The following is a 12,446-nucleotide window of genomic DNA, read 5'->3' on the forward strand; positions in this document are numbered from 1 at the left end:
ATTCTTTATGGTGGCTCGATCCCTTTAAGGATAAGGCAACAACTTGGCATGGCTGACAGGGTTAAGCCGTTTAAAAATTCAATAGGAAAACACTCCCTTTTATCATCTACAACATGACTCCACCGTCAGCTGATTCTTTTCTCGGACTCACCTCAACATTAAGATCTTTATGTAGTAAGATTCTAATAGAATATCTAAAATTTTAAATAAAAACTCCCTTTAACAGTTGATCTCCACCCTGAAATGAAGAGTCAGCAACATCCGCTTCAGGGGGTGGGCAGTCCCTGCTGTACTCTGCATGTCCCCTCACCTTACAATGCACACCAAGTGCACTCTTGTCGGCTAGTCTCTTCCCATTAGGGCTAGCGAGGGAGCACACTGTGTGCATTGAAAGTACTACACAGTGACAAGGAAGCTCATACAGAGTCAGAATGGACAACCGTCACATGCTCCGTACAGCAGGGAATAACCCTACCCCTGAAACTGATGTCAATGATGACTCCGTGTTTCAGGGTGGAGACAGGGGCTGCGGCAGTGACCAAGCCAAGGCTCCCAGATAACCAGGAGATTCTGGGGATTCTCAAAAAATGTCATCAAAACAAAGTAGGTAAAAAAAAATTAGACTAAGAAGTCACTGCTGTTCCCTCTTTAAAGTCAATTAGAAGAGCGATTAGATTAGTACAATAGAAAGACATTTAGGATTAAAATCCTTATTAGTTTCGAACCACTCCTATAATTTATCCTGCAGAAGCCACTAGTGGAAGCCAGAGTGGAGATCCAGACCACAGAACGCATCTTGCCCATCCAAACTGCCAAATTCTTACAGACCTTTGTCAACTCCAATTCAAAGGATGGGAGAACGTTAGCTTTTTTAAGTATTGTTCTGTATGCACGACCAATGCTAATGAAAATAAAACACATTACAATATATCAAGTATTTAATAAAAGATTTTTTAACTTTAACATATGGCTGTCAATAGTAATACAAGTCCTCTTCAGTGTGGAAGCTCAAAGGACAACCTTGTAGTGAGAGCCACACTGTGGGCAGCGATTTACCTGCCCATCATGGGCCCAGAACCAGATAACTTGAGAATTATCTTCTTCACCTGGAAGAAAGAAAATGATAAAAGGTTATGTTTCAGTGCTTGAATTTATTGTACAACTACAAACTGAGTCCTTTAAAATTCACATTGGTGCCAGACTTCATCATGCTGCTGCAATATCCACCATTTTAAAAAATAATGGCATTTTCTCTGAGAACTTTCAACAACAATATACACAACTATCTGAACCTGAACAGGCATTGCTTAGGCGGCTGGAATATATGGACTTCTATAAATAGGTAAAGAGTGATTGCAGGGCCATTGGAATTATACAGTATATTTTTTTGTATTTTATACCAGTTTTCTAGATTCAATCCCTTTGAGCGGATTTCTGTGAGTTTATGGTCTTGTACATTATTCTAGATGTGTGTATGACCAGTATATCTAAACGTGGTAGTACCCCATATGGGGGTGTAAACTGCTATTTGAGCACACGGAGGGATCGGATGGGAAGGAGCGCTACTTGGCTTTTAAAACGCAGACTTTGTTTTAATAGATTGTGGACTCCATTAGCCAAGCCCTTGAAATGCCAGAACAGCAGAAACACCCACCACCCCCCGGTGACTCCATATTGGAAACTCCACTGCCTAAGGAATTCATCTAGGGGTGTAGTGAGTATTTTGAACCCACAGGTGCCTCACAGAATTTTGCGATATGGGGACATGGAACTAACATTTTAGTGGTAGAACTGTACATTTTTTATTAGCTGAAAGTTTGTCATTTACACAAGGGTTATTAGGTGAAACTGGACCCCATAATTTATTGAGCAATTTCTCCCAAATGCAGCAATGCCCCATATGTCATCAGAAGTTACTGTTAGGCCACACGTCAGGGCTGAGAAGGAAGGAGCGCTATTTGGTGCACAAATTTTGCAGGTGACATTTGCGAAACCCCGAAGGTGTCAATAGAAAAACGCACAAAATGACCCCATTTTAGAAATTGTACCTTTCAATGAATTCATCAACAGCTGCAGTAACTATTTTGGCCCACAGGAGTTTGCTTTGCAACATACACGCCAGGCTTTTTTCCCCTTGAGAATTGCAAATCTGCCACTTAAATGCCCATACATTGTGCCCCCATACAGTGTAGTAGCCCCATATATTGTGCCCAGCTTGAGCTTATGGAGACATACACCCCGTAAATTGTTAAGTGCACTCTCCCAGCTACAATAATGCCAAACATGTGGCCGCTTACTGTGGTTTTAGGCATAGGGGGGCTCAGAAGGAGGGGAATTTGGAAGCACAGATTTCACTGGATTTTATTTGATGGGTTGGGATCCGTCGCTTTTCAAGAGTCTTTGTTCTACCAGTAATGTGGGACCCCCTATGTTTCCAGTGACAGATATCCTGCACAAAACTCCACTCAGGTCTAAGTTAGTGTTTTATTGGTAATATTTTGGGGGACATCCCTTGTTTTCAATAGAAGGCTGGGATCATATTATTGTGTTCTACACTAAGCACTTACGCTGGAGTTTCCGTGTAAATCCTACAAAAATGTGATTTAGATGAAACCCCCCAATGCAACCGCTCTCCATAATGAGGCAGGTGGAGACACTTTGGACTCAGTTTGGCATCTGTTCCGGTGGTATCCATCTTGAGACATGCACAGAACAGTGGTCACCCACACTTGTGCGCTAAAAAGACACCTAAACTGATGGGACTTTGGTGGAACACAGACCAGATGGAGTCCAAAGTGACCACCTGCCTCATTATAGCGAGTGGTTCAGTTGGGGGTTCTATCTGAATCACATTTTTTGGGGAATTTACACTGAAACCCAGACGCAAGTGCTCAGTGGAGAGCGCAGGATAAATGTGAACCGAGCCTTATTCAGATTATTGGGAATCAGAATGAACAAAAACAGCAGTAAAATAGTTTTTAAATTTTACGCAATTTTCGTGTGGTATAAGTGATAAGACTGCTTTATTATTCTGTTCAATACATTTACAGCGATGTCAGATTTATAAAAAAAAAAATTTTGGTCTACATTCTGAGAGCAACAACTTATCTGGCCAAGAGCTGTACGAGAGCTTATTTTTGCAGGAGGAGTTTGATCCTTTTTTAAGTACCATTTTGGGATACAGAACATTCTTTTGATCACTTTTTACACAGATGCAGGATGAACAAAAAAACAAAGAACAGCAATTCAGTTATTGGTTTTATATATTTTTATGTGGTTCACTGTGTGGTAAAAGCTATTAGTAGTAAGAATGATTTATTGTTTGGTTCAGTATGATTATAAGGATACCAGTTTTAGCTCTTTATGCTTTGCTACTTCTGCACACTAAAAACAATATTTTACAAACATTAATTTGTTTTTGCATTGCCATATTCTAGAAGCTGAAACTTATTTACCACAAGAGCTAGGTGGGGGATTTTTCTTTGTGGGAAAGTTAAGAGTAATTATACTTTATTTAATCCTTTTACTTTAACCTAGTACCACTGTGGAACATGAACATTTCTCACCAATTCCTGGTCCCATACACTGCAGTACTCACGTAGTACTCACAATACAGTGCATGAGACCTGTTAGATGTTCACTGACTCAGTCTGTTAGACACTGCCATAAAGAGGGTCCAACAGGCCACTGTACCCCGAGGTCATCTGATGACCTCAGGGTGCAATGCAAACTATTGGCACCCACGATTACAATCGCGATGAGCAGATAGTGTTAAAGAGGGAGTATTCTCCCTTTTAACCACTTAGATGCTGCTGTTGTGATTGACTGTGGTATCTGATGGGTTAATTGGCATGGTGTACATATCTGGCACACAGCCCAAAGTGACATGTGCTCATGACAAATCTGTACAGCTTTCAGGGGTTAATCACCCTTTCTATAAGTTTTACACTGAAATGAAACGTGTAGCAAAGAAACTTACATATGCAGCCCACAAGTCTCTGCTTATTGACTGGTGGCACAATGTGTGGATTCTCTTTGGTTCCTGCATAGGATTTTGGCTTGAGGACATTAAAAGGATCCTTAAAAAGACAAAATGAGTTGTAAGTGTTATACCACTTACAGGTGCATCTCACTGAATTAGAATATCAAAAAATGTATTTATTTCAGTTCTTCAATACAAAAAGTGAAACTCATTATATAGAGTCATTACAAACAGTGATCTATTTCAAGTGTTGATTTCTGTTAATGTTGATGATTATGGCTTACAGCCAAAGAAATCACAAAAGTCATTATCTCAGTAAATTAGAATACTTTATAACAGCTTGAAAAATGTTTCCTCTTGACAATACCCCATAGAGAATCTATGGGGTTAAGGTCAGGCGAGTTTGCGGGCCAATCAAGCATAGTGATACTGTTTGTAAACCAGGTATTGGCACCTGTCCACACTGCCAGAAGTACCAAGTCCTGCAGGAGAATGAAATTTCCATCTCCAAAAATCTTATCAGCAGAGGGAAGCATGAAGTGCAATAAAGTTTCCTGGTAGACGGCTGCGCTGACCTTGGTCTTGATAAAACACAGTGGCCCTACACGAACAGATGACATGGCTCCCCAAACCATCACTGATTGTGGAAACTCCACACTAGACCTCAAGCAGCTTGGATTGTGGCCTCTCCACTCTTCCTCCAGACTCTGGGACCTTGATTTCCAAATGAAATGCAAAATTTACTTTCATCTGAAAACACCACCTTGGACCACTGAGCTACAATCCAGGTCTTTTTCTCCTTGGCCCAGGTAAGACGCTTCTGGCGTTGTCTATTGGTCATGAGTGGCTTGACACAAGGAATGCGACACTTGTAGCCCATGTCCTGGATACGTCTGTGTGTGGTGGCTCTTGAAGCAATGACTCCAGCAGCCGTCCACTCCTTGTGAGTCTCCCCAAAATTTTTGAACGGTCTTTTGTTAATAATCCTTTCAAGGCTGCGGTTATCCAGATTGCTTGTGCACCTTTTTCTACACACTTTTTTGTTCCACTCAACTTTCCATTAATATGCTTGGATTCAGCACTCTGAACAGCCAGCTTCTTTAGCAATGACCTTTCGTGGCTTATCCTCCTTGTGGATTGTGTCAGTGACTGCCTTCTGGACATCTGTCAAGTCAGCTGTCTTCCCCATGATTGTGGAGCCTACTGAAACAGACTAAGGGACCCTTTTAAACGCTTAGGAAGCTTTTGCAGGTGTTTTTTATTAATTATTCTACTTTACTGAGATAATGAGTTTTGTGTTTTCATTGGCTGTAAGCCATAATCATCAACATTAAAAGAAATAAACACTTGAAATAGATCACTATGTTTGTAATGACTATAATATCAGTTTCAGCTTTTGTATTGAAGAACTGAAATAAATTAAATTTTTGATGATATTCTAATTTTGTGAGATGCACCTGTATATGTAAAGAACACAAACGTTTATTTAAAGACACTGAACAAAATAATTTAGCAATGTCTTGTCATGAATCCAGATACACTGAGAGATTCCTGCAAAGGACTCATTATGGACTTTGACCTTAATCCACATTTGTATAAGAGGTCGGTCATTTGCTTTACTTCTCCTGGAAACAAAGGAATAACTGGAACAAGGCCTGAAACTCATGATAGGCACTGCTGTACTTACATGGTTGATCCACTGAAATCAGCACAATATATCCCATGCACAGCTATACAGTACATTGCCTAATCTCAGACCTGCACTATTTACCGTGTGTTGAAGCAAGACCACCATCTTATAATAAGGTCTGGAAAGAAGCTGTCGTAGGACAAACTTATTATAATACTCCTGCCAGCAGTGATCAATGTAATGGAGGCCAGGTATGTCAACAGCAGGAGAAACCCTTCCTCCCCACTATGATGTCTAAAGTGATGGGTACATGGTTAGCACCCCATTCTGCTTTATGACATCCATATGCACTGAGGACCTGTGGAGAGGGTGCATGAGAAAGAACGTAAAAAAAGTAATCTGGTGGCATTACCCCTTGAGTTGTTGCCACATGACAGATGTTTGGAGTCCTTCACAGTGAGAAGCAAGGTAGAACAACGTTATTAAACGATGCTGCCAAAGTATCATTAAATGGGTTGTCCAGGGCCATTTTATTTTTACTTTGGGAAAAGGAAGCTGGCTGTCAACAGAGCAGAAGAGAAGAAGCTGCTCTGTTGACAAGACGTCCGTGGAAGCCGCTGAATCGCCAGCAGGAGCAGTCTGACCGCTCTGTGCTGGCAGAGACAGACACCAGGCACAGACAGACAGTTAGCAACTACCTGCCTGTTAGTTTTTAGGTCATAGTAAAATAAATAAATAATAATAATAAAAAAATTCTTCTCATGCCTATTTGTGGATACGGCCATCATTCCTAGACTACATATCCCATCCTGTTTTATACGCTGGAAAAAGTATCCAGTTTCTCCTAGTTCCCCACTCTGTAATAGGGTCCTGGCTTCAAATCCCACCAAGGACAACATCTGCAAGGAGTTTGTATGTTCTCCCTGTGTTTGCGTGGGTTTCATCTAATTTACTCCCAAACTTCAAAGACATACTGATAGAGAATTTAGATTATGAGCCCCAATGGGGTCAGTGATAATGTCGGTAAAGTGCTTCGGAATTAAAGGCGCTATATAAGGGATTAAATAAAAAAGCGCGAAGAAATAGGACCTGGGAAGCATGACTACAGAACACAGAAGTGACCAGATGTGTGTTCCCTGTGGCTAGACTGTCTAGCAGGTCACTAATAATGCCCCATATACACCGGGGTGTGACTAGCAGCTACACCAATAAAGTATAGGGGATGTCACCAGGACCCAAACTTTACATCACAAGCACAAGACCTACAGATGCATCTGAAGACGGGGACCCCTCTTCAGCCAGTTTCACTTTGTCCCAGACTCATCAAGTGTCACCAGGTTTCTACTGTAAAACCTGGAATCTCGCTACATTTTTGCACAACTTTTTGTTGCTGAAAGCAAATAGTTTCTTGACACATGTGTGTCCCAGCCAGCTTAGACAACTTTGAGAAGTGGGCAAAGCCAATGTTTGTTCCTCTAAACACACAAGGATATTAAAAGGTTTGTCCAAGACTTGACAACCCCTTTCTTAAAGGCTGTATTACCCGGTATAAAACAAACTCCAGTTTCACACCAGCGTCGTTCCAACAGTGTCAGCAATAGGTCTCCCGGTCCCATATGGAATAATCAGCAGCCGCTAACAGGCTGCTTCGCTCACACTTCCTGGAGATGAACTTTGGACATCAGAGGAAAGTGTGAGAACAGTGGCCCATTAGCAGCAGACTGGCTGCAGCACTCACACGGTATACAAATATCATGGGAGACCAGGGAGACCCAGCACTCACATTGCTAGAATGGCACCCGCACAGGAGGGGAGTTTGTTTCCATTTTACACTGAGGGATATAGTAAGGAGGGTTTGTCCACTACTTGGCACAATACAAGAAAATTGTAAAAAAAAACAAAAACAAACAGTAAACACAAGGAGTAAGATATAAGTGTGTGAACATGGCTCAGCCTGGTCCTAGACCTACTCTAATGGAGGGGAGTAGCACTCTAATGGAGGGGAGTAGCACTCTAATGGAGGGGAGTAGCACTCTAATGGAGGGGAGTAGCACTCTAATGGAGGGGAGTAGCACTCTAATGGAGGGGAGTAGCACTCTAATGGAGGGGAGTAGCACTCTAATGGAGGGGAGTAGCACTCTAATGGAGGGGAGTAGCACTCTAATGGAGGGGAGTAGCACTCTAATGGAGGGGAGTAGCACTCTAATGGAGGGGAGTAGCACTCTAATGGAGGGGAGTAGCACTCTAATGGAGGGGAGTAGCACTCTAGCGTCCCCAGTTGTACATTTCAGTCTTAATTATCTTCATTAGGTCATATACCTCTCCCTTCTTCAAAGCGTTCAGGACCTTCCTCTCCAGGCCCGTCGCCTACTCCTCATCAGTGGGGATACCTAAACAGAAAAGACACAAAAAGGACAGATCATAGCAAGAATACTACAAAGAAAAAACAAAGTGACCTGAAAGTGGCTGATAACAGAGGACAATAGCCAGCAGAGCTGTGTGACAATTCAGTCTGTACAGAGGGTACAGTAGTGGAAGTGTAACCTGTGCAGGGGCTTGGCAGACCCCGTGCACACGGTCACAGTCCTGGGTGTCACCTGCTGTCACTGGAGCAGTGAGTACGTGCTGATGGGCGGCGCACATTACTACACTGCTGCAAAGTCACGTACACTGTCCCGTCCTATGCCCTTCACAGGGGACACCGCACACTCCAGCCTCACACCTAGTAATACACAGCAGTCCTCACACCACACACAGGAGGCGGCCACTGTCCACCATGGCTGTCATACCCACCTCCAGCGCTCATTGCTCTGACGCATGGTCTGCTGCGGCACACGGTCCCTGCACTCCGGGACACAGCACGACGGAGGAGCTGAGAAACCTCCAAGAAGCCATGACTGCTGCACCTCACAGCCGACAGCTGCCACTACAGCGTCCAGGGGGCGGGGCAGTGCGCATTTATACCCGGGACCATACCAAGCGCATAGCGGAGGGGTGCACCGTAACAAGGCAGCGAGCAGAGAGGCCGTGTCATCTCCGTATATGGCCGTAATGTGCTGTACCCGCGGGGTTATTGCTGGTGCTTAATTACCACATGTAAAGGGAGTCAATGACAGGTGGAAACGCCATTTGTTCTCTAGTAGTAGCAGCCCAATAAAAGTGACCTCATCAATGGGAAGAATTGTTTATAAAAAGCAGCAGCTTTGTGATTTACTTGTTTTTAAAAAATCCTTTTCATTCTCAAGGAGAGGAGGAATTTTAGTTTTGTTTACTGCTCGTTGCCTAGGTTACCGGCCACTGCTGTGCTAGGAGTGCAGCGCTTACAAGCTGTTTTCTATAGAGCTTGTACACACTGATTTGAGGCTGCCGGGATTTAGTACCCTGCACTCTCCGGGGCTGCAGCGGTAAAGATGCCTCATGTGTCAGCATCGGAGGGTGCACCATTTGGGTTCAGCGATGCTACATTGCCACATGTCTGACCTGTCAATCAAGCAGGACAGCATCGGCAACCGGGCAACCAGAAGTCGGGAGGATGGGGATCGGGGTGCTGAAGATCAACGTGGAGACAACCTCTTTATTATCTACCTTGAGCGAAGTTCACACACAGTTTTCTACATGGATATTGTGTCAGATCCGCTTCAAAATCCACGTAAAAAACTGCTTCAGATACTCTGACTACTCCTCATATTCATTGCTGTGGAATATCCACACGGCTGTTCATATTGTGAATTATTTTGAGAGTTTTTCTGACTAAACATTAAAAACCTCACTGCACAAAATAAAAAATAATAATAATTAACGTCACTTCTGTGAGGCGGATTCTCATGGAATCTTCTCCAAACTCGACACTGTCACAGGCTGCAAAAGACCATAAGGAGAAAATACTTCAATAACGCTTCAAGAAAAGAACCCCAAAACAAACAGAAAAAGCAACGCAAATTCCTCCTGAAAATCTCATTGGATTTTCCGCTTCCAAAAAAGACATAGTTTTGTCATTTCTGTTTATAGCCAAAGCCTGAGAGATCCGACGCAGGACAGAGCCCAGTGGTGCCGGGCGGACTATTATAATGGGGTACTATAGTTTTTGCCTGGGGTGCTGCCAGGACTTTTGGTGAAAAGGATTTTCTGAGAATTATTTGTTTACCCCCGAGGCTTCCAGAGGTTAAATGGGTATTCCAGATTTGGAAGACCTCTGTTCCCCAGCTGCAGTTTATTTAAAAAACAAGCAAAATGCGCTCTACTCACCCTCCACAGGTCCAGTGGTGACTCTCTGCCGCTGCTCTTGATGTTTGTTATTGTGGGTTTCTGCTGCTGCCCCTTTCTGCACCAACTAAACCTCAGAGCCCAGTGATAGGCTATGTGCCCACAGTGCAGAAATGAAGCAGAAATTTTCCGCAGCATTTCTGCATGTCCTTGGCAGTAAAAACGCATGCTGATTTTACACGCGCTTTTGAAGCATTTTTACTTGCGGATTTGCCATGCGTTTTTCAAATGCATTGTATAGGCAAATCCGCATGCTGAAACGCATAAAGAATGGACATGCTGCGTTTTTTTCCACACCTAAAATCCGAGCAGAAAAAATCCTGAGATGTGCAATGCGCTTCTGCTACATTTCCACACGGAAAAAAAAACCACACAAAAAACGCACAAAATCTGCATCGTGGGCACATAGCCATAGGCTGCAATGGTGAGGAGCTGAGAGCCCTTCATAAGCGGCAGATGCCCAGTATGCGATACAGAGCCGGCATCTTTCTCTGACAGCTTTGGCTGGAGCTAGCTCCGATCGTTGTCGTCAACCATTTAGATGCCTCTTTTCCCTATTTAAAAATTAAGAAAATACAAAGTTGAAATAAAAAAAACATTTACTTAGTATTGTCGTGTCCAAAAAAAGTCTAGTTTATCAAAATATTAAATTATTTAAACTGTATGTAAAATGACAAAAAAATATATCAAAAGTTCAATTATAGCAGGATCCTTCCTTCTTATATACAGGTGCATTTCACAAAATTAGAATATCATCAAAAAGTTAATTCATTTCAGTTCTTCAATACAAAAAGTGAAACTCATTATATAGAGTCATTACAGAATGATCTATTTCAAGTGTTGATTTCTGTTAATGTTGATGATTATGGCTTACAGCCAATGGAAACACAAAAGTCATTATCTCAGAAAACCAATCAGTATCTGGTGTGACCACCATTTGCCTCACGCGGTGCAAACACATCTCCTTCGCTTAGAGTTGATCAGGTTGTTGGTTGTGAAATGTTGGTCCTCTCATCAATGACTGTGCAAAGTTGCTGGATATTGGCAGGAACTTGAACACTCTGTCGTGTACGCCGATTCAGAGCTATACTGGCCATGCAAATCCCACCAAGGACAGCATCTGCAAGGAGTTTGTATGTTCTCCCCGGGTTTGCGTGGGTTTCCTCCGGGTTCTCCGGTTTCCTCCCACACTCCAAAGATAAACTGACATCGATGATAATGTATGTAAAGTGCTGTGGAATATGATGGCGCTATATCAGCAAGGTATAATAAATAAATAAAATTAATGCAATTTTATTGTGCATAAGAAAAAAGCTGCTCATCACTAGCGAATGGTGCGTCCAATCTCCAAGGTCACAGTGCTGGCAACACACTGCAAGAAACTAACTGTAAGTTTAGCCAAAACTCAGTACATTTCTATATGAAAGACACAGCTACCAGGGGTGGATTAAGGGTGGCCAGGGCCCGGGCAGTTCAGATTGTGTAACCCCCCCATGTGAGGGGTCATGCGGTCCAAGTACAGTAACGTGATCAATGTCATCATCATATACCTGAAACCTATAATATGTAAGTAGGATGTACGTCACTCTTTATAAAAATATGGTGCCAGAATATGATAACACTCCATGTACTCAAAGAAGAAAAAATCCGGCACTCAGAGTTTCAGAAAAAATTCTGATTCATTAGTAAAGCAATCCAAAAACAGATCAACCATCTATCTGCAGGTCAATAGTGTTCTTCAACCTCACAGATTTCCTTTAAGAGCTTCCCTGCCGCCTGCTTTCTCACTAGATAAGAGCTGTTACCTCTGCAAACAATCTGACTGATCCTCAAGGCTCGGCCTTTTTTTAACTCACTCAGGAACCTTCGCTGAACTTGCACTTTCTCAATACTTCCTATAATCAGTGGAGTAACTTGAAGCTCATGGGCCCCAATGTAAAAGCTCCAACAGGGCCCCCAATTATTGCAAGTCTTTAATAGTATTGGTCTTTTCATACAGACCAAAGGGACGTTTTGGGCCCTCTAGGCTCTAGAGTCCAGATGTGATTGCAACCCCTGCACCTATTGTAGTTATGCCCCTGTCTATAATTGCTGACCCTTCTGCAATAAGCCCCCCTCCTGACAGTGCTTGACCGCGTATGCCATATTGAAGAATTTTATGAAAAAAACACTAGTAAATGCCACAAAACAAAAAAGAAAAGTGACTTGAATAAATCACAAATGATGAATCGGGCCACAGTGTTTGTATTTAATGAATCTCCAGACTCTGCTATAATTCTTTGACAAAAGGGAAACCTCCATCACCTCAGTATTAGCCCCAGTTACTGCAAATGCCCAAAACAGACTCAGGAGCTCATGCAGGCACAATGTCTAACCAATAAATGTCAGACTAAGGGCCAGAAACCAGCACGTTCCGACATGAGAACGGCCGGTCTTGGTGAATCGCGGCTAAATCTTTACTGGAAGGTTTCCCATGTAAGAGGAATGTGCTGGCTGCAGTGAGGAGGTCATGTGACTGCAGGTGATTGGCAGTTACTGGTCGCTCCTGACATCTGTAATGTTATCATTTGT

At 42.8% G+C, this 12,446-nt stretch overlaps 1 pseudogene; it reads right to left on the reverse strand.

Moving 5' to 3' along the window:
* Nucleotides 1-920: 920 nt before the first annotated feature.
* On the reverse strand, nucleotides 921-8,623 carry LOC141245239 (cytochrome c oxidase subunit 5B, mitochondrial-like; annotated as a pseudogene).
* Between the last annotated feature and the right edge of the window lie 3,823 nt (nucleotides 8,624-12,446).

Source organism: Phyllobates terribilis, unplaced genomic scaffold (assembly GCF_046119375.1).
Source record: "Phyllobates terribilis strain yellow unplaced genomic scaffold, ASM4611937v1 Scaffold_1825__1_contigs__length_205744, whole genome shotgun sequence".
NCBI lineage: Eukaryota > Metazoa > Chordata > Amphibia > Anura > Dendrobatidae > Phyllobates > Phyllobates terribilis.